We start from the raw sequence: 25,824 nt of genomic DNA, 5'->3' as shown, positions 1-25,824 counted from the left end.
GCAGCAGCCTTTGCCTAACAGATTGTCCCTTGGCTGGAAGTGACACTCGGGCTGGGCAGGGGTTTATCTCCTGTCACTTGTGCTTCACAAGACAGCCCTGGGACAAATCACCTCCCTCACACATGCAGCAAGGCAAGCAGTGCCAGGAGCAGGAGCGGGAAGCAGTTTCACAGCATTGTCACACAGAGCACGTCACCTTTGGAGAGCACTTTGTATGCAAGGACATCACAGCCCATAAAACAAATCAGGGATTCCCAGCACCAAGAAGGAACGTATCCCTAATCCAACATTTACCTCAATAAAGGATAACACTGGCTCTACACACCTGCAAAGTCAGTGTGCCATAAATCACTACCAGAGCTCTCCCTTTAAAAAGAGAAAGAATATTTTTTTCTGTGAATTAACTTCAGAGGAATGCAGGCTTAATGGGTGAATCATCATTATGTGTTAACTGCAAATGATTCCAGGTATGTCTGGGAGACTTGAATATCTACAGTGAGGTAAAATCTGACAGCATATTCTGCACAGAGTCACCTAATATTGACAGAAGGCTTGAAGTACTTATGCTTGAGTAAAAAGGTGAGAAGGTTGGGTGAATGATCTGAACTAAGATGTAATGCTCAGCCTCGTTGCAGGTTTTGAAGTTCTCTGCATGCAGAGAACACACTTCCCTGCAGCCTCTTGCTCAGCTGAAATAACTGGAAGGAACTTAAACCAATTACCAGAGGTGAGCTTGGATCTCTGCTCCAGGAATAACATCCTGCTGCTTTTACTGCTTGTACATTGCTTTTCACTTCCAGTGGCACTGGGGCAACATGTGCTGGGCTCCCTCTTTGGATGAGAGGCTGACAGAGCCACAGGGAAACCTGCACTTTTGTAACACTGTGGGCTGGAGTTTAAAGCTTTCCCAAATAGCAGCAGTGGCCTTCTATTCCAGGCAGTTTAACAGCAAATTCCACAAAGCAGTCTCCAGCAAGGGAAAACTCAGTCTATAAATGACTATAAAATACCCCCTGCTTCCTGCATGGCAAATTAATAGAGATGTGTGGTTTGAAAAGAAAAACTCACAGCCAAGTTTGTCCCCAGTGTTATGGAACCTGTCACAGCACTGACAGAAACTGCCTGGCTCCCAGCTTTTTGTTCAGCACATCCCCTGCACCACCAAACCTGAGATATGCACACAAGAGGATGAAAATACCAGGACAAACCATCCAACCTCTGCTTTGGAGAGAAAGCACCATCATGACAAAAGAGGCACTAAGGGTAACTTTCCTTCTACTGTAACTTCCAGAGCACAGAGAGGAAAAGGAAAGAAACATTTCAGCATTGCACAGTTCCAATTAATGCCATTTGGAGCATGATAACAATTTATTCTTGAAAAACTATAAAGCATCACACCTGTTTATCAGTCAGGCCAGTTTCAGCACTAAAGCCTTGCCTTGGGCAGCTTTCTTAAGCAAGGGGAAGAGCAGCTTTTCCCCCTCCTGTTTTTTACAGAGAGTGAAATGAAACAAGAAGTAGGGGCTGGAGAAAAAGAACACATTTTCCCATTGTTCAGGTATGCTGCAGATGAAAGGGGCTGTGCAGAATTGGTCTATGCCCCCAGATGTCTGGAGTCACAGGTGAGGAGTAGCCATACAATGAGGCAGAAAACTGGTCTGTAAGACAAGAATAAATGTGCCACCCAAAATTTTTCAGATTGAACCTGCAATTTCATAATGACAAAGAATAAAATCAAATGCAGCAAAGGACCTTTAAAAAGGCAAATCTGCTGAGGACAAAAGGCTGAAGGCAAGGACTGCCCAGAGAGCCCTCACAACTGGCAGCAAATGTTGAGTATAACCAAAACCCCCTGTGGTTTGGGGTGAATTCTTGGCTCCAGGCTGATGATTCAGTCTCCTCCTGGTGGAGGAGAAGGTGCATTTAGGGGACCTAAGATCACACAAACCAGAATACATCTCTTGACTCAGTAGGTTCAGCACCTTGGCACAGGCACCTTGCACTGTTTCAGAGCATCCCAGCTGCCAAAGCCAAGGGAGAGTCCCTGCTGGGAGACTTTTCCCTGTGTGGATGCTTGCCCAGTGTTTGCAGAGTGAATGCCTCCTTCCTCCCTCTGGAGAGCAATGATCTCTGCCATTTGAGTGTCTGTTTGAACTCCCCTCCTTTGAGACACAGCCATTTCCAGTGTGGTCAGTCACAGTAACACCATCAGAAGACATTTAACAGAATTTAACATGTGCAGAGCTGCATGGATCTGTTTGGTCATTTATGATAACCACATATCACAAGTGATGGCCTCTTACCTCCTTCTGTTGCCATGTTCTTTCAGAAGCCATACTTGTCCCTGTGTTTTCTTGGGGGAGTACCCATCACAGGCAACATTTTCACCAGGCACTTGTCAAGTTGCCTGACCTAAAAGAAAATATTTCTATAAGCTGCCATAGTTATAAAGCCTGAGAACCTCAGAAAAAATTAATAAACATTCTCTGCAGTGTAGTCTTCATGTACAGGTGGAGATCTCAGTTACAGGGAGCTTAAAGGTGGATTGAATTCACTGAGCACTACCAGGTAAGGTTTAGACATCTACCCCAAGACAATCATTACATCTTCTGCAAAAGTTAATGAAGGGAATCTGCTTCTGGTGGCCAGTATCCCTAACAGAGGCAGAATGCACCTCCTGCTGAAGCTCAGACTTTCCCTCTTAGGAAATTACAGAAAACCCAAATGGAAGTTCAGGCTTCATGCCTTATTTCTGCATGGTTAGGCTGCAAATTCCCCCTTATTTCAGGATATCCAAACAGATTTTCCATGTCTGACAGGATCTTTTTTTCTTCCTCCAGGAAAAGGTTCAGGTGTATGGAGTATATAGCAAAAAGAGGGACCCAGTTTGTGAAACTTTCCATTAAAGCCCTTTTGGTGAAAAATTGTAGACAAGAAAGAAAATTGTAGACAAGAAAGAAAATTGAAGACAAGAAAGAAAATTGAAGACAAGAAAGAAAATTGTAAGCTGCAGCATGACTTGCAGCTTTGAAGAATTCCCTTTTTTCCTCTGGATAAGTGAGTGACTTGGCCAGTGAGCAAAGGTGCAGATGTCAGCCTGGCCATCACCAGCCCTTCCCTGGGGGGTCAGCAGCAGGCAGGATGCTGAATGCTGACATTCTCCACCTGTGGCAGCTGCAGCAATGGGATGTCAGCTGGGGAGGGAGACCCCACACACATCTGCTCATCCATGCTGCCCAACAATGGGAAGCACTGGGAATGGGGATGGAGCTCATGGAAAAGCAGAGAGCACAGCACAAACCAGTTTTGGATCATCCAGGTCCCATCTGACCCACCAGACTGGGCACCAGGGCCAGTACAAAGGAGCACAAAGCACAGGAAAGCTCCTGCATAGGTATTTCAAGTCAAGTTAGAGCTTTTTCTGACAGATTCCACTTCAGCAGTAAAACATCATCTTCAGCTGCACTGTGCTGATGAGTAAAGTGTACTATTTAAAAGTTTAGTAGTTATTTTCTTCCCACTAAACATATTACTCCTTGTCCCTCTTTGCTCCCTCAATTATTTTTGTCCATGATAGTCTTTCAGTGTTGGAATACTCCAAATTTGCATACTAAATTTTATTTCATTCTTTTTCTAGAAACTTTATTGCCCTTATTAAGCCCACACAACAATGAAAGAATGGCATTTCTCAGCCTTTCCAAAGGGAAAAATGTAACTCACTTGTGTATCTAAAGCTTAGACTTAGAGGGTCCTCAGTGTAAGGCAAACACAGTTGTTAAATATCACAGAATTCTAGATTGGTTTGGGTTGGAAGAGGTCTTAAAGCTCATCCAGGGACACCTTCCACTGTCCCAGGCTGCTCCAAGCCCTGTCCAACCTGGCCTTGGGCACTGCCAGGGATCCAGGCACAGCCCCAGCTCCTCTGGGCACCCTGTGCCAGGGCCTGCCCACCCTGCCAGGGAACAATTCCTCATTCCCAATATCCCACCCATCCCTGCCCTCTGGCAGTGGGAAGCCATTATGTTTTCCCAAACTATAGGCTGAGTTACTGTAATCCCACCTAATTGGAAAAACTGTAGTTTGGACAACATTTTTGGAGTAAGGTATCCCTCTATTTATTTGTCCATCTCAAGGTAATGTGGGGGATCTGAATCATGTGCTAGCAGCAAATATTCTGAATAAGAAAATGTTTCTTCCCAATCATCTCATTTGCACACCTTCCCATTGCCTTTTCCTCTTGTCCAGCCTGACTTGGCACAAGTTTCAGGCACATCTTCAGAGGCTCTAACCCATTTTGGCAGCACATGTGACAGTTTTGTGGCAGTCCCCAAGGAAGGCCCATCTCCTGCTCTCCAGAGCACCTCTCCTGAAAATTTTGGCTTCCTCCCTCCTACATAACTGGTGGTGAAAAGGGACAGAGGAAGAGGGATCAGACACAGGATCCTACTTCCCTGTGGACTTTAGGGGTTACCTGGAATGTGAGGGTTTCACTGCAGGCAGTAACCAATTCCAGTAATTGCAGCAGCTGCTCCAGATTTCTTCTTCTCATATGTGGAGTAGAAAAGAAAGATGTCTTAAAAACAGATGAGGAGGGTTATGCAATGTCCAATGACAACTCTAAAGGAAGATTGTGTTCACACTTTCTGTGGTTTGGAGCCATGTAAAGTGTGTGACTCAAGTCATTCAATCTGGCAACAATAAATTGATTGGTAAGTAGAAGAGGTTGTGTTAAATATCTGCACTAGAAAATGAAGACCTTCATTTTCTAAAGTGCATATATTTCTTAACTTTCTCAAAACTTAAGTCTTCCATTTTTAATGGAAGGGCATTTTCAATGTTCCCTCCTCCCTTGCAGATTGAATTTTTTATCAGCTAACATGTATTTGAGTGGAATTGGTGCACTGCTCATGAAGAAAATCTAACCTGAAATAGCTTTTCAGAGACCTTAAGCAGTATCTTGGAATTGATTGATTTGAACACACAATTCACAAACCCTTAGACTGCCTTTTTAATATCTCCCACCGACCCTGCACAAGCTACAAACATCTCCAGACACTCTGGAATTTTCTTACACCCCAGTAGCAAAGTGCATGCTCCACAAAGAAACAATCCATGCCAGCATTCCAACTTTTACTCCATATACTTTGGAACACCAGGTTAAGAGGGAAAAAAAAAAATCAGGATTCAGAACACTCTTGGTTAAAAGGTCAGGTGTGTGCTTCTGCCTGAGCTGTGCTGAAAACCAAATTCTAGAGAAGAACCCACAGAAATGGCTCAGTCCCTATGACCAGTATTCAAAGGAAATCTTCAGTGTATCAGAAAGTTTCAATTGTTTTAACAGAACACTTGGAATGAGCCAACATTTGAAGAACCCACAGCAAAGCTGTGTAGGGTTTTACAAACCAAGGACATGTTAAAGACAGCCTGAAATAATTAGGAAACTAATATGTTCTGTGGCCTTTACTGCAGGCCAGGAATAAAGAATTAATCTCCTCCTGGGGTGGCTGCTGGGATATGAGTCACTTTTACATTTGCTGCTTAGATAGATTCCCCAATGATATCTGCAACACACCTACATGACACCCCCCACAGAAGGTAAACAATTTATTCTTCATTGCTGGCTGTCACTGCTGCAATCACAACAGGATAGAGCTCCATTTCCTAAATGGAAGAGGTGACAGAAGGAATGCAATAATGCAAATTGATAATGTAAATTCTGAGGGTGACTTTGGAATACTGGTGGCTTGGCAAACCTAGAAAATACAAAATAAAATCCCTAGAAAATGCACAAACCTAATAAATACTATATGAACAGTATTTACCAGAACCAGGACCTCACACATGCTGGGTTTTTTCTCTGTTTTCTTGTAGAAATCTGTAGGAAACAACCGAGTCAAACTCTCTACAATACTCCAAAGCACCTTGGTATAAAAAACAAAGAAGATAAAGCATAAATAAAGAGCAGGGCCTTCTGTGAGAAGTTTGTGCACCTAACTGGAGAAGGATGAAATACTGACAGCTATTAAATCCAGTACTCTAAATGCAGCCCCAGAACCTCCACAGCTCTGCTGGCCAGAACGTGGAAGTAGGCACTGGAGAGGGATCACTTCATACTGACCCTACCTCTCACACTTTATTGAAGGCTGCTCTGAGGATACAGAGCTACAGTTAAAGCAAATACCCCCAGCCCTACATGGCTTGGAAGAAAAGAAAACTCCATTAGCTCTTGTCTCCTCCCTTCTGTGTATTTTACATTCACTTCAAAATTACAAAGGATAAAAAAACATCCAAGAGTAGGAGATGTGAACAAAATCCCATCATGTTACAAGTTAACAAGCCTAACTCTTTTTCAGGTCCATCTGGGCACATTCTGGGACATACTTTAGAGCAGGATTGGTTTCACCAAGGTTGTGGGTTCAGTCCCTTGAAGGACCATTCATTTAATAGCTGGACTTGATGATCCTCGTGGGTGCTTCCAACTCAGAAGATTCTGTGATTCCATCACATTCCAATTTTCCAGGAGTGTTTTGCCTGAGACATTATAATTAAGCTAATGAGAATACATGGCATACCCTAAATAATAGGAAAGCTTAGTCCTACACAGCAACCACAACTTCTCCAAGCATTTGCAAGCTCTTTTTGATGATGGCACAGTGCATCAGGAAACTGCATGGTCTTGGTGTCCCACCTGGTGAGCAGGTTTCCCCCTCAGATAATGGCTGTGAAAACTGTGCTGGCTTGGGGGGGTTTTACAGAGCCAAGACAAACTTGTGTCCTTCCACAGGCCCCAGCAGAGCTCCATCCTGCAGTGTGAGCAGGCCAACAATGAATCACCTGCAGGAGGACAAGACAAACCACTGAAGCATGTGTTCCAGGTAGCTGAACTATAGAACAATTTCTGTTCATTAATTTGGTTATTTCTGGAAGAAATGAACCACATAAGCAGCAGGTGCATATGCTAATAGAATGACTTCATGATTTAATTAAGCCATATTTCCCTACAGAGTAATTACATATGTTGTTTACTCAACTTTTTAAAGGCCATTAAAAAAAATGCAATCACATTCATTCCTGGCTAAAAATAAAAGATCTCAAGAACTTCAAACACACAAAAAATATTAGTGAGCAGACTTAGTAGATCCTGCACATTCCCCATGAACACTTGCTATACACAATGCCATATAGGAGCTTCTCTAACAGATGGTGTTACCCCAACTCCTGTTAAAACCTGTCTGGCCTGATCCCACCCACTGATGTGTGAGGAGATATTTTACATTGGCTGCCTTGGCTGTAAGGAAACTAGGAGTTCTGAGGTTTAGATTAGATATTAGGAAAAGTCTCTTCATGGAAATTGCTGTAAAGCAATGGAACAGGATGCCCAGGACCCTGGAATTGTGCAAAAAAGGATGAGGCACCTGAGGACATGGTGTAGTGGTGAACATGGTGGTGATGTTTGGACTTTTGACACTAAGGCTGGTCTTTTCCAGCCTTAACATTTCTGTGATTCTGGTCTATCCCAGCAGATATTGCAAAGCAACATCTGAAATAGAGACTACAGAGCCTAAGGAAGAAGACAAATTTAATGAGATGACAATTTTCTGAGTTTAAGACACAAACACAGAATTTTCCTCAAAGGACAGGGGTGGTCTCACCCCAGATGAGTCCTGCTGCTGGCCTGGATTCCCCACAGCTACAGCTGCTGTTCCCACTATTCAGTGAGAGTACATCCATTACTCTGGAATAGTGAGGCTGTGGCACAGATTCCCCAGAGCAGAGCAGCTGGGGCTGCCCCTGGGTCCCTGGAAGTGTCTAAGACCAGGCTGGACACTGGGGCAACCTGGGACAGGGAAAGGTGTCCCTGCCCATGGCTGGGGTGGGATGGACTTTAAGGTCCCTTCCAATCCAAACCATTCTGTGATCCTCTCATTTTCTCCTGTGAAAAAACCATTATTGTGTGGAAAATATTAAGATTACAGCACTGAAAATGCTAATGCAGCCAACAGCCACTGGTTGTTTCTTTAGGTGCCTTGACAGATTTATCCCTGTGCTGTGCCAGTTCACTGCAGTGGAAGATGGAATTTCAGGTGAACAAGCCAATTCACAGGCAGTGGAAGCCCTCAGACCTGCAGGCAACTCAGCCAAATATAACACTGGCATCTAAACCAGACAGAGAAACAGCCAAATTCAAACCCACTGCTGTGGATTCAAGGCTCTCCTCCAAACTGTGCCCAGACACTGCTGCTGAGCTTCCTCCAAAGGATGCAAATTCCTCTCTGCAGGAGAGACTGCTTTAAGTTCCACCTGTGGAAAAGAAACTTCTCTCATTCTTAAGGAGAATAACTCACACCAAGTGATGTTTAACAGAAGGAATTTTAGGCAGGTTTTTTTTTTAATCCCTTTTTGTGCAAAACTGTACAAATCCAGGTTCTGTCGCACCTGAGACACATTTCCCAGAAAATAAAGATGGGAAGACATCCTCTATTGCAGGAGAGATGTGTCAAATGCATGTCACATAGCTATTAAATTGAAAAATGGCACTTGCAGTAAAATCTGAGGATGTTTTCAAAAGCTAAAAGCCACATTTTCCCTTGCTTCACTTGTGCAAGCACCACTTTCTTAAAATATTTCAATAAGGCATTTATTTTTTCAAGATGCTCTCTGTGCATTGTCCATGTGAGATCTGTTCTTTTCTGTCAGTGTAGCACTTCTGGGAAAGCTACTTCAGCAACTTCCTGAGAAGTGAGGAGTTTGTATAAACCAAGGTTTGTAAAGAAGAGCTAGCAAGTGCAACTTACAGGCCAGATGCTGGTCTGCCTGCAATCTTAAGAATAAAAAGTAAAGAAATAATATATTCCAAGCACATGATTTGTCTTGAAACAGCCAGAAATCAGGGAAACAGAGCACGTAGCAGTTTGAGGGTTTTTTCCCCCCTTAAAGCAAAAATTTGATTTTAGAAGCACATGTACAAATCTAATTTACCCAATGGCTTTCCCAGTTCCTCAAACTAGCAAAATACCCAATAAAAAAATATCTCAGGAGAGAATAATTATTATATTGGCAGAAATTGGCACAATGGGTAATTTTGCTAGAATGAATCAGAGCCATGATGGAGTCTTTCTGTACCTCCACAAATGTCAAGGCATTTGAAGTATTTTCTTTACAGTTTTATTGCACACATTAATATTGTTTGTGGGTTACTTGCTCTGCATATTGAAATCTTAACCCCAAACACTCAAAATGCAGGAGGTGTTAATACCAAAACCACTGAAAGCACATGAGCTGCCCAGGAGGCTGTCAGTCCAAGGAGTGTATAAATGAACTGCTGGCAGGAAAAATGGCACTCTGGAAAATACAACTTTTTAGAAAGGTCTTACCAATCTCAAGATTTTATTCAAAGCTGTAGCTAAACAGGAAATCCACTGCCCTGGGACAATAACCATGAGCTAATACCTGTGATCCAGCTGTGTAACAGATGCAAGAGGAGTTTTTGAGAAGAGAATTATTTCTAGGTTTATCACATGTTTTACCAGTAAACTTCAAGCAGAATTGCTTGAGCATTACCCCATGTTCCTCTTTTTGCCCCTTCTTTTTCTACTTAATACTAATATATTTTACAGATAGTTCTTCAGAGAGTGCTCCTCAAAATTTCACATTTGGACTCAAAAATTGCTTGGATAGAATTTTATAAATTAAACTGCTCTTATATTCCATGATCAACAGTGAGATCAGAAAGTGCATGATATTCTTCAAGAGGAATCCAGGCCCAGTTTACCCTCTCTGACCACACAGTTCTCAGAAAACACACTCAGCAAGTAATGAATTTTGCCTACCATCAATTTCTGTCCTGCATTAGCTCTCCATCCCAGTTACAGAAATGATTTAATAGGATAACAACAAGAGCCCTTTTTGCCTTTATCATCTCCAGCTGAGGCTAAATCACTCATCCTTGCACAACCTCATTGTGCTCTGAGAGCAGATGAGTGGAGAACACAACAACAGAGAGCTTCCATTCCAGCTGGAAAAGTGTGTTTTCACCAGAAAATGTCTTTATCTGGAAATGGGAAACAGGCACACTAGGATTCTGCACTCTGCTTTGCCTCTCTCACATTTAGCCTTCAGTTTGAAGGGGATTTAGCCTAATGACATCTCAGAACTTATATGACACTAACTTTTTGCTTCCTAAACTATGAAAAAAGTGTTGTAAGAAAATTAAGGTCAGAAAATCTGGATTTTGGACAAATTTTGAGACACTACAGAATTTTTTTTCCTTCAAAAAACAGTTTCAAATAACTAAGACACTGAAGAATATGCTAATAAAGGGAATTGTAGCCTTTATGATTAAAGAATTCCCAGCTTACTATGGTCTTAATATACACACATGATGAGAAGTATGAAATAAATACAAACTGACTTCAGAACAAAAATTTACTGAAAACAAGAAACACAGCACTGCAGAATGTCCCCAAATGTGTGCCTCAAGTTGCTCAGAAAATGCTTTTGTGTCACCTAATCTCCTGCCTTCATGAGATTAACAGTTCTGCTCCCAGAACAGAAGAGTAACTTGTAAATCTGATAGAGCTCACAGCACATTTGCTGTGGGAAAACACCAAATTCAATCTTTTTTTTTTTTTTTTTCCCTTTCTCTCCTGGTATTTACTTGGAATACATTTCTGGCAAATTTAGTAGCTAATCCTCCTCCTCTTATTTCTTACTAAGTCATTTAAACATTACAAGCTGATATATTATTACACACACTGGTGAAAATATTCAGAATTTGAATGCTGTTCTTCTCATTAGAAAATTCACTCTACACAGATCAGTGTTTTATGATCCCCCCAGTCCAAATTTACAAAGGCAAGTGATGCCACTAAGGAATGTTTGGGCTTGCTGAGAGTAGATGTTTTTTTTTCCTTCATGAGATACAATTCCTTCCTCTTGCTTTTTGGATGACATGAACTGGATATTTGTTTTTGCTAGGTAAAAAATGATTTCTTGAAGCACACTGGGTTTGTCATACTGATCTACTGGATTTTTCCAGCAATCCTATTTTGAGAGTATTATCTGTGCTAAAACAACACTCAGAATTTATTGGGGAAAGAAGGCCTGAAAAACCTTTCAGCAGAAATAGATATATTCAAGCTGAAGATCTCTAGTATTACTCAGATTTTTGGAATCAGACAGATGCAATTTCATTTACTGAGCGCTTTCTTTGTGTTTTGCAGCAGGAAGGCATCAAGAACAAAATAAAACTGATTTATAAGGTACTGCACACAGAAACAATGTGCATTTAGGAATCTGATTTTATGATTTCAGCCCAGGCAAATTTCAATGCATCAAGACACACCAGAAGGAGCTGATTGCTGTGGGAACTGGCAATATTTGATGATAAACATCTACCACAGGGACCATGTAACTGCTTTTGGCTGACTTTCATGTGCATGCCCAGTTTGTAAAACCCAGAGTGAGGAAAAACTCATCTGACAATGTTTTGTCCATCATATGAGTCGAAACCAAATTATCTGAGCAGGCTTTGAAGTGTGGTCCAGCAGAAAACACAGCTGAAAGCACCAAGAAAGCACAAGGGTGTCACCTTTGGCAGTGCTGCTGTGGGTCACTACATTCAGAGCAGGCCACTGGAAACAATTACCAGTGTTGTGCTGGACAAGCTCCCGTGGGCACAAAGAAAGCCTTTCCAACAGGGAACCCTGAAAGCAGGTCCCTTCCCAAGTGTTCTGGGACCTGCATCAAACAGGAGATGGGGAAATGCAAGGAAGAGGGAACAAAAGCTGCTTTGGTGCCCCTTTCCTGCAGCTCCTGAGTGTTGGTGGCTGCAGGTCCATGGCAGCAACTTGGGGCTCTCTGGGATGAGGATGGGAGAGGAGGAGGACTTTTCCCTCAGCTGCTGCTCTGCACTGCTCTCCTTAGGAGAGGAGAGCAAAGGGCTCCATTGTGTCCCTCCCTGCAGGATGAACACACAGGGCACAACCCTCAAGCCCCTGGCTGTGTAAGAGCCACAGAGTCACAGCGTGGTTTGGGTTGGAAGGGACCTTCAGGACATCTCATTCCTGCTGTGAGTAGGGACACCTTCCACTAGGCCATGCTTCTTGCTAATATCTCATTTCATCCCACCACTGGGCAGGGGGCAGCCATTCCCCTGTGCCCTGTCACTCCCTCCCTCGTGGAAAGCCTCTCTCCACCTGCCTTGTAGCTCCTTCAGGGGCTGGAAGGTCTCACTTGGGTCAGCCTCAAGCTTTTCCTCTGCAGGCTTGCAGACAGCCCCAGCTTTGCTCTCCAGCTCAGAGCAGAGGTCAGACAATGTGGTAGCTCTGCTGCTGGCTTTCAGGGCATGCAGACTGCTGGGGCACAGCCAGCATCTGGCTGTGCACTGCCTGCAGTAAAATGGGATCAATTCACCTGCAGAGGGAGGGAACAGGGTCACTTTGAGCCTCAGCTGCATGAGCAGCTCGCAGGCACAATCTATGAGAACATTAGAGAGAGGGAATGGAGAGGAGGAAGACAGAAGCAAAGCAGATCCCCAGAAGCAGCAGAGGAACAGCTGGGAGATGATGTGAAGTTCCACCACAACTTGTGGAACGTTATTTATTTGCCCTGTAGAAAAAAGGTCTACTCTGCCCTTTTCTCCTGCCTTGCTGAGAGCTCACCTTGAGTGCTGCCTCCAGCTCTGGGGTCCCTGCACAAGACAGACAGGACCTGTCTGGCTACAGAGGAGGTACTCTGAGGGCTGGAGTGTCTGAAGGGGCTGATAAAAAGGAGGCAGAGGGATTATTTACATGGGCAGAGAGGAACAGGACAGAAGTCAATGGTTCTGAAGTGCCAGAGGGCAGCTTGAGATCAGATCAGTTGGGCAGGAATTGTTCCCTGGCAGGGTGGGCAGGCCCTGGCACAGGGTGCCCAGAGCAGCTGGGGCTGCCCCTGGATCCCTGGAAGTGCCCAAGGCCAGGCTGGACATTGGGGCTTGGATCAGCTTGGGACAGTGGAAGGTGTCCCTGCCCATGGAAGGGGTGGCACTGGATTGGCTTTATGACACGAACCAGTCTGGGATTCCATAGTTTCTATGATTCTATAATTAAGTCACAGTAGGAACTTGACAGAATATCCTGGGGGAGAAGGATGGACCTGTCTCTTTGCAGTAACCACCAACACAAGACAAGAACAGAAATATAAAATTGCCATATCCAATGAACAATGGCAATGAACAACGAAACAAATCAGAATTTGGAATTCCATTTCTAAACCCCAGCTCTGTCCCACACAAGTGCACACACACCTGCTCATTCTCTGCAAGGGTCCTACAGCAGTCACAATGCAAACACTTCAGTCACAGAATTGCCACTAAAAGCCAGAAAAGTGATGCCACCATGTGACCTTGTCCACATCCTTGCCTGGAGATGTTCCCCCTGCTCTGTGCCCTCTCCAGCCAGGTCCTTCCTGTGGGTCACATCCCATTCTCATTAGTGTCCCCATCCATCCATCCATCCATCCATCCATCCATCCATCCATCCATCCATCCATCCACTGTGTCCTGTCTCCAAACCACATGCAGAACATTGGATTCCCTCTCCTCTTGCAGTGCTGCTTCACTTACTGTTCCCCCTCCCTCAGGATTCCTTCTGGGGGGAGAAAGAAGTGCCTCATCAGAGAACTTCTCTCTCCTCATTAATAAAATAACAGTACCAGGTCTAGGGTACCTAATTAACATTTAAGAAGTGACACCAGTAGAAATTAGTATTGATTAGCCCTGTTTTGTCTGTGTAATTAATAAGTGCTAACAACATAAATGAAGGCCTGTGTAGCTTTTTAAGGTTGCCTAATTTTTTTTTTTTTTTAAATGCAGATTTTAGATAATTGTGTTTTGAATCCCCCTAGGTCTTTCTCAGTCATTTCCAATGGAGCTGATGGCACCTGAGAGAGGGTCAGTTTTGGACTCAGGGGAAGTGATCCCTCCTTACAAACAACAGCCCAAGCACATCAGTGGCATGTCAGACTCACCAAACCCAGCCCAGGCTCATATCAGAATCATGGACACACCTCTACCTCTGTGGGCTGGCCTCGATTACTTAACCCAGGATTTCAGTTCTGAAGGTCAGCTTGAGCAGTGACTTTTCCTAAAGTGCAATCCAGAAATGCCCCGTGGAACCATTCCAAACAATCTGGTTTGCTCTCTCACCTCATGCTCACTTTGTAGCACAGGTAATCACTTTCTGCTTCAGTCAGACAGCTGAGCCATGAAATCCTAACCCTCGCCTGCTGCTGAAAATTCATCTTCCACTGCCTCTGTGCAAAATATAACCAATGTAAAGTGGTTTTAGGTTTTTTTTGGACCCTGTTACAAACATAAGCATTGGACTCTGTAGTTTTTTTGGACTTACAAACATAAATGTTCATGTATTGCACCCAGGAGACCAAGACAATAAAATGGGAAGACTTTCTGCCCAAGAGAGGAAAGAAAAGCAAGGAAAAAGGCAAACCAAAATAACTGATCATATGTTAAAGATCTATTCAACCAGATACAACAGCAGCAACACACAGAACTTTAAATATTTGAATTGTCAAAATGAAGTTAAGACGTTAAGTGATTTGCTGCACAGGGAGCTAAATAAAACAGATGCATTATTTCATTTAAAACCAGATTTGTTTTCTAAGGTCTTCCTGTGAAATATTCTAGATCAGAAGTCCACAGAAGAAGCATTGATTTTCTTATCAATGACAACCAAGTGGGAAAACACGCAGTGAGATGAAAGGGATCATTCAAATGATTCGTGAGTTATGCAGTGATTTTGGTTATTTATAAACTGCCTCACAGCTTTTTTTTCTGGCATGACTTTGTTCCAAGTCATGCAGACCACCCCACTGGTGTGAACATCACGAAAAATAATTCCAGCCTAAATCACTGCTAAACTGGCAGCAGTCATGCCTGAGAACAGAAACCATTATTGTGTCATCAACAAGCTTCCTCCCCTACATTAATGTCCCCATTTAATTTTCTACCCTGCTTCCACAGAGCAGACACTTCCCACTCCAGCAGGCGAGGGCTGACAGTGCTCACCCTCTGAAAACTCCATTAAAAAAGCATTAAAGCTGCTACACAGAACAATAAAAGCAGGGGAGAGCTCAGTTCCTGCAGAAATGGGCCACATGGGCTCCTGCACTTCTCCAGAAAAACAGATTTGGGGTGCTGGAATATCCTGAGGTGCAGGAAAATGGGGGTAGGTGGGGATGGACTGAAGAGCCCAGAGGTTAAATCATGGATTGTTCATGTATTTGCTACTATTAAGTGTCAGATGGATGAATAAAGCAGGATAATCTGGGATCTGTTTCAAATGAAAAATATAAACCCTGTCTTTGGGCATATCTAAATTATGTCTATGGTGAGGCCATGCTTAGCCCTATTATTTCACTGAGGATCAGGGTTTTTGGTTCTAATTTTTCCCTGTCCACCTTTTATTAATTTCTCTAAGAAGAGTATATCTACAACAAAGCCCACAACTGCCAGCACAGGTTTTGGGGAAGCTGAGAGGAACTTTACTGCACATTGACTCTTCAGATGCTGACTGACCTGTTTGAAAAACTGCACTGCTCTGGAAAACACAAAACCCAACATCTTCCATCAAAATTCTGCCTTCCCTGGCCTGCTTGCTGAGGCAAGCAGCCTGTGGCTGTGTTTGCAGCAAATTTCTGAGAACAGCTGAGCAGTAACCTGGGCTCTAATGGTCCCAATCTGAATTTCCCTGCTTTCAGGGTAATAGCTAGCAAAGTCAGGAAAATAGGTTTTGTAAATAAACCCTGCAAAGAAGATAGTCCTCCCCTCAGCCACTGAATTGGCTTTAATCTACTTTTTAATGTTAAGAAATCACTAAAGACATCAGAAAGGGATTGTGAGAAAGGGAATGAGTCAAGGCTACTCATTTGCTCCTGCTGTGTGCAGCGGTTGTTCAGCTCCAAACAAAACAAATGGCCTGAAGCTGACTGACTGCAGGAGCAATGGATGGGGCACAGGGTACCACTGGAACTCACTGACCTCAGAGGGCCTCCTGCAGCACACTGGAACACCTCAGGAAACCAAGGAAGAAAGGTCCTGCCTTCTCAACACAGGAGCTCAGGAGGAACAGGCACCAACCCAACCAGTGCTACCAAACCAAGGGGCCTCTCTGCATCAAAGTTCTACTGAAATAATCCTGACCCATCACTGCTTTTCACGTGCATGAAAAAGTCTGTGACTGGCATTTTCCAACTGCCAATATTTTGTCCTAACGCTTTTAAAATATGCCTTAAATTCAGAAAATAACAAAGCAGAAACATTTTAAAAATATAGAGTGTGTGGATTGATTTGTACTTGTCACATGAACTGATGGAAATGACAGACCCATGGTTTTCTAAGGGAAAATTACCCCTCTCTCAGAGCACATCTCATCCTTAGGCTGCAGAGTGGCTTGGCTGAGGGGGTAGGTGGGCCTTCCCACAAAGGGAAGCTGCTGTCCATGGTTGGACACTGCACCCAAGGTGAACCAAAATGGGCACAAAATGGACAACTGATCACAGTTGTATATTCACTTTTATAAATTCTGCTCCATTTGCATATTGGAGTTCATTGTCCAATTCCAGCTGTACCTTTTAAAGTCCCATCCTTGTTTTTCTCTGTTCAGCCCACGTTGTTTGTGCTCTTGGGCCTGAGATTTGGATCATTTGTCCTTGGTCCCCAGCTGGAGAAGGAATTGTTTTGTCTCCCTGCTCTGTGCACAGAGTTCACCATCCCTTAACCTGAAGCTCAGATCCACACACTAAAGGAGCACAGAATCTGAAACATATAAAAGCTAAAACCTGAGGCATCACCCTCAGCCATTCCTTGTATGGCCTTTCCAGACCCTTCTCCATCCCTGTCTTCCTCCTTCAGACCCTCTCCAGTGGATTCGGATCCTTTTAAACCCTCTGTTCTCCTCCCCACCCTGCCTTGCTAAGCCACCACCCCTCGGGATGGTGGCTTTACAGCCAGGACAGACAGGATTGCTGTGAGCTGCCCCTCCTGCCTTTCCCTGCCAGCAAAGAGCCCCCTGAGCCAGCACCCACCTGGCAGGTGCCTGTCCCTGCTCCTGCCAGCCCCTGGACTTCCCACCAAGCTGGAGAGGAACTTTTCACAAGAGCAAGTAATGACAAGTGGGAAAAACCTGGAGGTGGGCAGATTTAGGTGAGATATGAGGGAGAGACTCCTCCCTGGCAGGGAGGGCAGGCCCTGGCACAGGGTGCCCAGAGCAGCTGGGGCTGCCCCTGGATCCCTGGCAGTGCCCAAGGCCAGGCTGGACAGGGCTTGGAGCAGCCTGGGACAGTGGAAGGTGTCCCTGCCCATGGCAGGGGGTGGATTTGGATGAGCTTTAAGGTCCTGCCCAGAGCAAACTGTTCCATGAGTCCAGGATTCCATTAGCTGTGAGCTGCTGTGGCTTCACTAAGGCTTCCCAACAGGCCAGGAACTCCAGCCATTGTAAAACACCAGGAGAAAAGCAACAGAATGACTCAGTGAGCTAAAAAACTTGACCCATGAGAGAAGACTGAAGGTTTTGTGATTTTTTAAATTCAAAATGCTGTGAAGCCTCCATGACAACAATTTTCCATTAGGGAAAATTGCTGTCAGGGGAAGGGGATGAAACTATTCATCTCAAGACAGGACAAGAAGGGTTAAACTGCATCAAGGAAAATTTTGCTCAGATGTTAGTGAAATCTTTCTGTCTGTCAAGGTGGCTCAGCACAGAAATCAATTGCCAAGGAAGAGTGGAATCTCTGTCACAGGAGGGTTTGAAGAACAGGCAGCTAATTAACTGTCAGGCATGGCTGAGGTCTAATTGCTTCTGCTGGGGAAGGGGGCTGAGCTACCTGACCTCCTCAGTCACCACCAGCTTTACCTGCATTGATCAGAGCATCTCCAGAGGAACAGAACCACCCACACCCCACACAAATTATAGGAAGCTAGAACATGAGTAACCCAAAGCAAGCTAAAAGCTAATTACAGGTGCATAAGGCACCTAATGCCATGGTGCTGCTACCTTAAGTATGGAATTAAATCCACAACGTCCCCTCAGTAACCATATTGTGCTGGACCATGAACCATTCCATCTTCCATTGAAACACATGGCCCACAGTTATTTTTTATTCCACACAATTGCTGAATTTGAGCCTTTTGAACATGATCCATCGGGGCCATATTTTGGTGGGAGCTCTGGCAGGACCTGACGGGGGTACCTGCACATTGCCCAGGTGTGCACAGAGCACTGCAGCAGAGTGCAGAGGGCACAAGGGCTGGTGGGAGGCATTTCTGGGTCACTCTCCTGTCAGTCACACACAAAACCCATCCAGGGGGGCTTGAGAGGGAGGTCCTGACCCAGGACTCCTGTGGCACTTGAACTCCACAACTCCACTCCCAGTGGCAGCTGAAGGGAATATTGTTGCAGGATACTTCTTCCACTACTGCACTCTTTTACATAGACAGCAAAATCAAATTCATGCAATTGAGACTAATTTGTCACATTTCCTTTCTCCACTGCCTCTGTAATTAGCATCATTGCCATGCTGCTGCATTTCACTGCTCTTTTTTTTTTCCTTATAGAAAACCCTTCAAATCTGTATTTCTTTCATTCCTCAGAGCTAAATGCTTAGAAGGCAAAAAGAAATTAACTTCTTTACTTTAGGAATCCCCATTCTCTTTTTTAATTGGAACTGCAAAGGGAAAACAATTAAATGACACCGGGTTTAAAAAACTGTTTAAATTAAAATATGCAAAACATGTCAATCTTTCTATGAAAACCTGGAAAATATTTCTGAGAATTCTCACAGAATTCTGTGGTTAATTCAATGGCCAGAGGGAGCTATGTAAGTTTGGCACAAAGCAGGGAAAGTGGATATTGTTGGAAGCATTGCCTAAACACCATTTATAATTACAGAACATTCATTACAAGCAATAAAGTTGCATGAAAGCAAAAGGTACACAACTGGAAAAAAATGGAATAAACTGTAACACTATTCTGTGACTCAGACCATAGTATAGCACTTGAAGTATTTCCACTGAAAAAAAGCACTTCAGTGCTCTCTAGAAAGCCACATCCAGAAATGAAGGGAAGCTCACTTCCTGGAGAGATCACAGAGCCAGGGAAACCTGCAGGAAAACCAGGGCACTTTGCCAAAACCATGTGCTACAGATCCAAACATCCACAGCATTTTCTACAAACCAACCCTTCCCTGCCATCCCCCAGCACATTCCCAGCCTGTGCTCTGCCCCCACAGTTCTCCATCAGCTCATCCCAGAGAAAGGCAGGTAAGAGGCAGCACAGAGCCAGCTCAACACAATTCATGGGGGCTGTGCACACAGCAAAGTGACTCTGAACATACCCAGTTATGTTATTCCAGGTACTTGTTCTGAGGGAGTTCACCTCCAGCAGCACTTCAGGCAATGGCAACACTACAGGGCTCAAAAAAAAAGGCATAAAGGATTCATCCAGAGTTTCACCCCGCCAGAGGGCAGGGAGGGATATTGGGCAGGAATTGTTCCTGGCAGGGTGGGCAGGCCCTGGCACAGGGTGCCCAGAGCAGCTGGGGCTGCCCCTAGATCCCTGGCAGTGCCCAAGGCCAGGTTTGGAGCAGCCTGGGACAGTGGAAGGTGTTCCTGTCATGGCAGGGGGTGGGATGAGATGACCTTTTAGGTCCTTTCAAACCAAAGCATTCCATGATTCTCTGATTCTACAATTCTCTATTACTGAAATTCTATACTTCTCATAATACCAATTACTTCTTGGCAGTCTTGTTTTCATTTCTCACATTAGGTACCCTGCTGGGTAGGAGCTGTTCATCTTCATGTTTATAGTTTCCACTTAGTCCTTTCATATTAAAGTCATAGTGCTGGTTCAAAAATTTTGTTGTGTTTTTTTTTTCCCAAGAAAAGTTTTTAATTAGAAAGAACAACTTGGGACAGGAGGAATTAGTCATTTAAGTCAAGTAAAGCTTTTTGTTTTGTTTTGTTTTTAAAATAAAATAAAGCATAGAGCAATACATCAACTCATACACACTCTCAAGTACTTAAACTGAGTATTGCCACTTGTACAAGAAAGACTGTAATGATTGTAATCTCAAGTTAAAGCCAAGCCTGGGAGTTCAATACAGTAATAAGAGAAAGCTGGAATCAAATGTAGCTCTTTCCCAATCACCAACCTTTACTGTGTGCACTGCTAACCAGTGGTGGCTCTTTTGTGTGTTCTCTTTTCCCTTTGAGCCTCTAGGTCAAACCACGAGGTCTGACATGCTCTGGGGGCTGCTGTCCTCCCTATTGCACCACTCTGCTCTATATTTTTAATTTGTTGAAACCACCTCCTTTTTTCCTTTCATTACCCCAGCAGCTCCTCTGCAGGCTTCCAGTCCCTCAGTGCACCCACCCTGGAACACACTGCAGTGCCCCTTTTGTCACTGAAATCCCCACAGCCTTTTCTTTATCCTAGAAAGCTTTTTGGTAAACATTTCAAAGAACAGCAGATGAAGACATCTGGAACATGGACTCCTCGTGCCGTAAACAAAACATTTTTTATTTCAAAGCAATTTTTTTTTTTTGTGGATTAAATAAAGTACCTTCAAAAGTTGTTTTTCTTCCTAGGCTATTTTTTAAAAAAAACATAATTACTTATTAATCTATAGCATTTCATGTCAAAGTAGGTTCCAAGGAAGCAGGAACATTTAACTATGAAGCAGGCAGGAACTGGGAGGAAATGCCCCTTAATTCATACCCATTTTGGAGTTTTGCAGGATTACAGACAAGGGAGATGCAAACCCAGGAACACGACTGAAACAGCTCACATGGTCCAGCACTGCCACAAATGGACTTGAGAACAGGAAAATGAGCACTTACCAGTTCCTTAAGGAAGGGAAAAGCACCTGGCCAGTTTCAGACCCCACAGCAGCATTTCCTGGGGAGTTGTAGTTGTGTGCTTCTGTGGGAGACACTGCAGCCTCACTGCTGGGCACACCAACACAGGGATTTAGGGATTTATCCAAGGCCACACTCCATGACCTCATGGGGCCTGTCCAAGGCCAGCTTCAGGGTGAGACACCATCAAAACTCATCCTCCTACTCTGCTTTTTAAGTTTCAGGTGTGTTTCTCTAAGTGCTACAATGGCAAGTCACGAGAAAAAGAGAATTTCAGGCAGAGAAACAACATTTATTCTGGCCCTTCAGTGCCCATGAGGAGGGGTGCTGTGACCTGCATTAAATGAGATCACTGCCTGCACTGAGGTGTTGTACAGACCTGTCTGGACTTTATTTTCTTGGCTCTCTTAGACGTGGCTGGGTTAAATATGACAGAGAAAAACCCACCCTGCCAAGGGCCATTGCAACAGCTTCCCTTAAGCAGCAACTCCTGGAAGTGCTGACAGGAAACTCAGTCAAAATCACAGAGCAGCTTCTCAAACTTGGGAAATGCAGGTTTTCAGTTTCCCTGGTTCTACACAATATATGTGGGCATGTTAATAAAAGCTTTCTAGAGCAATAGAATGGTTTGTCTCTAAGTGCTATAGTTTTTGACCTTTTAAACAATTGTAACAATTTAGAGCAACTGTCAATCCATTGCTTTCCTGCAAAGAGACACTAATAAATTTACTAAAATTAAATTTCTTTTACGTAGAGTATATTTGAGGAAAACAAACAGAATTTATTTCTGACTCACTTTTAATAAGTGCTTTCTGGAATCCAACTTCTGACACAAATTAATTCAACTCTGAAAGTTAAATAAAAACAAATTAATTCAACTCTGAGAGCTTGAGCATCTTGAACTCACCACAGCCTCTTTATAAACCTAGATTCGAAATTATTTCTGACAATAATTTTAATAATTAGCAGGAGAGATGCATCACCATAATAAATTGCCAAATTACTGCACTGAAACCTGTGAGATGAAATGGAATGTGAAGAATCTCTTGTCCCATCAATCTTGTTCATCTGAAGTCTACCCTTTTTTGTTCCTAAGTGTTTTGCTTACAAGAGTTTTTTTATTTATCTGGTTTTGTCTCTAAGTGCTCTTGGTTGGATGAAGTCAGGCTGTGCTTCCCATCACCAGCCTGTGTCTCCTGCAGGAATCCCACTCTCCTGCTGAGCACCCTCCTCAAACCCAGCTTTGGGCTGCAGTGCTTCTTACCAAGCTCAAACCACTCTGCTCAACACAAGCTCTTTGAGATCACCCCCTCAGAAAGATTTGTTTTGTCATTCCCTGTGCTCCAGGTGCTGACCAGAGCTTCAGCTTCTCCTGAGTTTGTAACCTGGGAAGCCTTGTCTCCAGTTCTGGGGTTCTAAGCACTGGCATAGGTGCACACCTCCCCCCATCCCACCCCATTTAGCTCCACAGATATTTATTTTTTTCCCTTTTTGCTGTGCCCCCAGGGCCATGCAGAGCCTGTCACTGCCCACTGAGGGAGGGGATGAACTCAGATAAAGAGCTGAACAGACACTGCAGAGAAATTCTTGACCAGTGCCTAGAGAGTGACTTACATCAACACAAAAAAAAGCATTTTTCAAAGGTCTCAGTGAAGAAAACGCCAAGAGATTTAATAAACACACCAATGCACTGGACTTCAACACAATGAAACAGTCTTTGCTTTCTGCAGCAGTTGCTGGAGTTGCAGGGTTATTAAAAAATACAGATTAGATTAATTATAGAGAGATCAGCAGAGTTGGAAAGAGTTTGCTGAAATATGTCATTAAGTTAGCACATAAGATCACTTTTTGTTAGTTTCTGTTACAGTATCAAAACCAAAAAAAAAAAAGTTTTGATTCCATAAACCTGGTTTATGAAGTCCCTGCCTTTCCCACTCATTCCAGCTCTTAATCTGTTGTTCAGTGCACTCCAACTGAGCTGAGATAATTTATTACAGGCCTGTGTTATAAATCAGACAAAGAATAACTACATTCAAGGGAGCAGATGCCATATCCTGCACAGACTGGTAGATGGATAAGTCCAAACTAAATATGTTAGGGCAGCTATCTGAGAGTCAGTCAGCACAAACCAACTGTGTCTTGCATTGTGCAAGGCTGTGAATCAGCCCCACAACACAGAAACTGTGGCTATCAGACAAACCAGGAGCACCTCTGGGCCCCAAACCACGAATCATGCTGGTGAGATGTGCAAAGAAAACAGTACAGGGATGGGTGGCAGAGTCTCACATTGCTCTGAGCTGAAGCAAAAAACAATCTGCCATTTATAAAGCCAAATTGCCAGTCCTAGAACATATTAACTGCATAATGGCTTTTCCATACAAGGAACAACCCTGAAAATTTAATAAATCGATATTTACTTGATTTATATAGATTAAATCATGGTGAGTATTAGCACAGCTGATGATAAACTGAATGGTTATGACTGCAAATGGTTGTAAGTGCCATTAAAACCATGTAGCAGACATTCAGTGCAGAAAGATCTGCAGAATGTGCCTTGAACATCCCTACAATGGGGAGAAAAATGTTCTCCAAATCTGCTTTGGGAGACAGAAAAGATCACAGGCATCATCAGGTCCCAAGGCCCTGACATAACAAAAGCTTTTCAGATGAAATTTCCAGATGGTCCCAGGAAACAGAACAATTCCCCAGGCTACAGGGCAAGGGAAAACCCATGTGGTCATTGCCAAAGAGATGTGAGAGAAACACAACAGCAAGTGCAAGACCTGCTTCCTCTGGGGGGTGTTGGGTGTCAGCAATTAAAAAAAACAGGAATAAAATAACCTAAAATAAAAAAACACAACAGCAAGTGCAAGATCTGCTTCCTTTGGGGGGAGCTAGGTATCAGCAATTTAAAACAACAGGAATAAAATAATATAAACTAAAAGAAACAGGAGAATATTGGTCCAGATGTATTTAAGATCCAAAAAACCTCAGAGTTCTTGCTCACTGCTCTCTTCAGCTGTGGATAGTCACTAATTGCACCCCATTTACTGTGGAATAGCCATCTGTGTTCCTGTGAGTGGAGGAGAAGCTATCAAACCACAGCTTCAAATTCACATCAAAAAGATTTCTAAATTACATCAGGCTTTTTTAACATGTGTTTTTTACCTTTGATCAAGCACAGGAAAATCACCCTCATTTCTATGCATTTTGTGGGATGTCTTGCCTATATTTGGCAGATGAGTTGGTTTTTTTCCCCTCTTCCTCTAGTGTTGCATCTGCCTTGGCTCCATCATCCACTCCCACTGTAACTGAAGAAATAATTTCATTAGTCACTAATTAATTACCATACGTGTTTGCGTTCAGATTTAATTCCCAAGCCACTCTGGCTATCCCCAGTTTTAGCCTGAGAACACTTGAGATCTTGTCTCAATTAGCCCAGCCCATAATCTGTCAAATCTTTTGATTCCCAGCCTGTAGGGTACCCAGCACGGGGACGTGGCACTGTTGGGTTTATTTCACAAATTTTCCCTCTCTGAATTAATTAATCAATCACAGGCAGGATTCTCCCTGACCATCTCAGGTTTCAGTGTGCACAACCAAGATGAAAATCCACATTCAAGTATTTTCATCCAACTCTTATCACTGAAATTCATGGTCATTTCACAGCAGTAGCTGCTGAGCCATTTCCACTCCTTTCACAAACTCCAGCAGACACTGGGGTTTGAAAGCATGAATAAAATGCCTTCAGGACATGCATCCTGCCCTGCAGTGCTGGGGGTAGTTTTGGTTTTCCCTTTACACACTGCCCATGTTCTGCAAGCTGTAAGGCTGTTCCTGGGGAGTGACCTTGGCCATCGGCAGCAGATGGGGACAAAATTAACTTGTGGGTCAAGTTAAAAGCATGGAGAACGTTTACTGACCTCTTACCAAGCACTACCATGGGCAAAACTGACCTGGCTGGGTGAAAAATTTGATTATTTCTAATGAGAGATCAATGATGAGAAACAAATCACATTGCCTGCCCCCTGCCCAGGCTCATCTTCACTGCTCACTCCCAGATTCCTCTCCCATCCCAAGGGTGCAGGGGTGGGGAATGGGGGTGATGGGCACCCCACAACAGCCCCACTCTTCAGTTCTTTTCTCCCCACACCTTCCCCTGCCCCACTGGGATGTCCCCACACCCCAGGGGAGTCTCTGATGGAAGCCCCCAGTCCCTCGCTGCCCCCAGGCACAGGCTGTTGTCTTGGTTAACATGAGTTGTAGCATCATCATAGCACAAGGCTTTTGTATTGTCAGAGCTTCATACCTTCTTGATGTTCCTCACAGGCAGCTCCTCTACACTGACTGTTCCAGGTCCTTGCAGCAGTAACCTGACTCCCCTCACTCCTCTTTCCTTACTCTTCTACATCACTAGTTCTTATTGATTACAGGTGTAGCCTGTCAAGATCAGGCCTGCCTCCAGTCTTCAGCAACTGGTCCAGCTGCAACTCATTGGGGGACAAGATCACCCTCTACAACCACCCTCTACACAGGCAGCCCAAAAAGCACCTTTATTTCAAAAGACATTTTTACAAGTCCTGCATTGACCCCAGAGCTCTGGGAAGCATTTCAAGTGTGAGATACAGAGGAGATGTAATCAGGAGGGGTTTGATACACTGAAGCACCTGGTCACTCCTGTGAGTCCTGCACAGGACCAGACCTGTGAGTGCTGCTCTGCTCCTCCCCAGGCCAAGATGAGAAATGAAAACACTCTGCTGTTTATCTCAGAAAGTGCACTAATAGCACCAAAACACAGCCCATTTCTTGGCTGTCCATGCCCCCAGGGGACAGCTATGGTCCCAGCGATGCCTCTGTCACAGCAAATGCCACCACAGGAGCCCCTGGAGAGAGGCCAGGCTGCATTGAAG

At 43.9% G+C, this 25,824-nt stretch overlaps 1 long non-coding RNA gene across 50 annotated transcripts in view; it reads right to left on the bottom strand.

Moving 5' to 3' along the window:
• Positions 1-25,824, bottom strand: part of LOC132329728 (uncharacterized) — a 397,002-nt gene that overhangs the window by 84,412 nt on the left and 286,766 nt on the right. For 38 of the 50 annotated variants that reach the window (XR_009487141.1, XR_009487139.1, XR_009487143.1 and 35 more), the window contains 7 exons: positions 24,083-24,225; positions 21,711-21,761; positions 20,897-21,155; positions 6,689-6,834; positions 5,823-5,921; positions 4,472-4,573; positions 2,304-2,412 (listed from right to left, as the gene is read on the bottom strand). This is a non-coding gene — a long non-coding RNA (uncharacterized LOC132329728). Of the gene's footprint in view, positions 1-2,303; positions 2,413-4,471; positions 4,574-5,822; positions 5,922-6,688; positions 6,835-14,188; positions 14,296-20,896; positions 21,156-21,710; positions 21,762-24,082; positions 24,226-25,824 lie in introns of all 50 variants that reach the window. The other 12 variants (XR_009487178.1, XR_009487179.1, XR_009487166.1 and 9 more) reach the window with 10 other exon arrangements.

This window comes from Haemorhous mexicanus, chromosome 7, assembly GCF_027477595.1.
Source record: "Haemorhous mexicanus isolate bHaeMex1 chromosome 7, bHaeMex1.pri, whole genome shotgun sequence".
Lineage (NCBI taxonomy): Eukaryota > Metazoa > Chordata > Aves > Passeriformes > Fringillidae > Haemorhous > Haemorhous mexicanus.
This window is presented reverse-complemented; position numbering and strand designations above follow the sequence as displayed.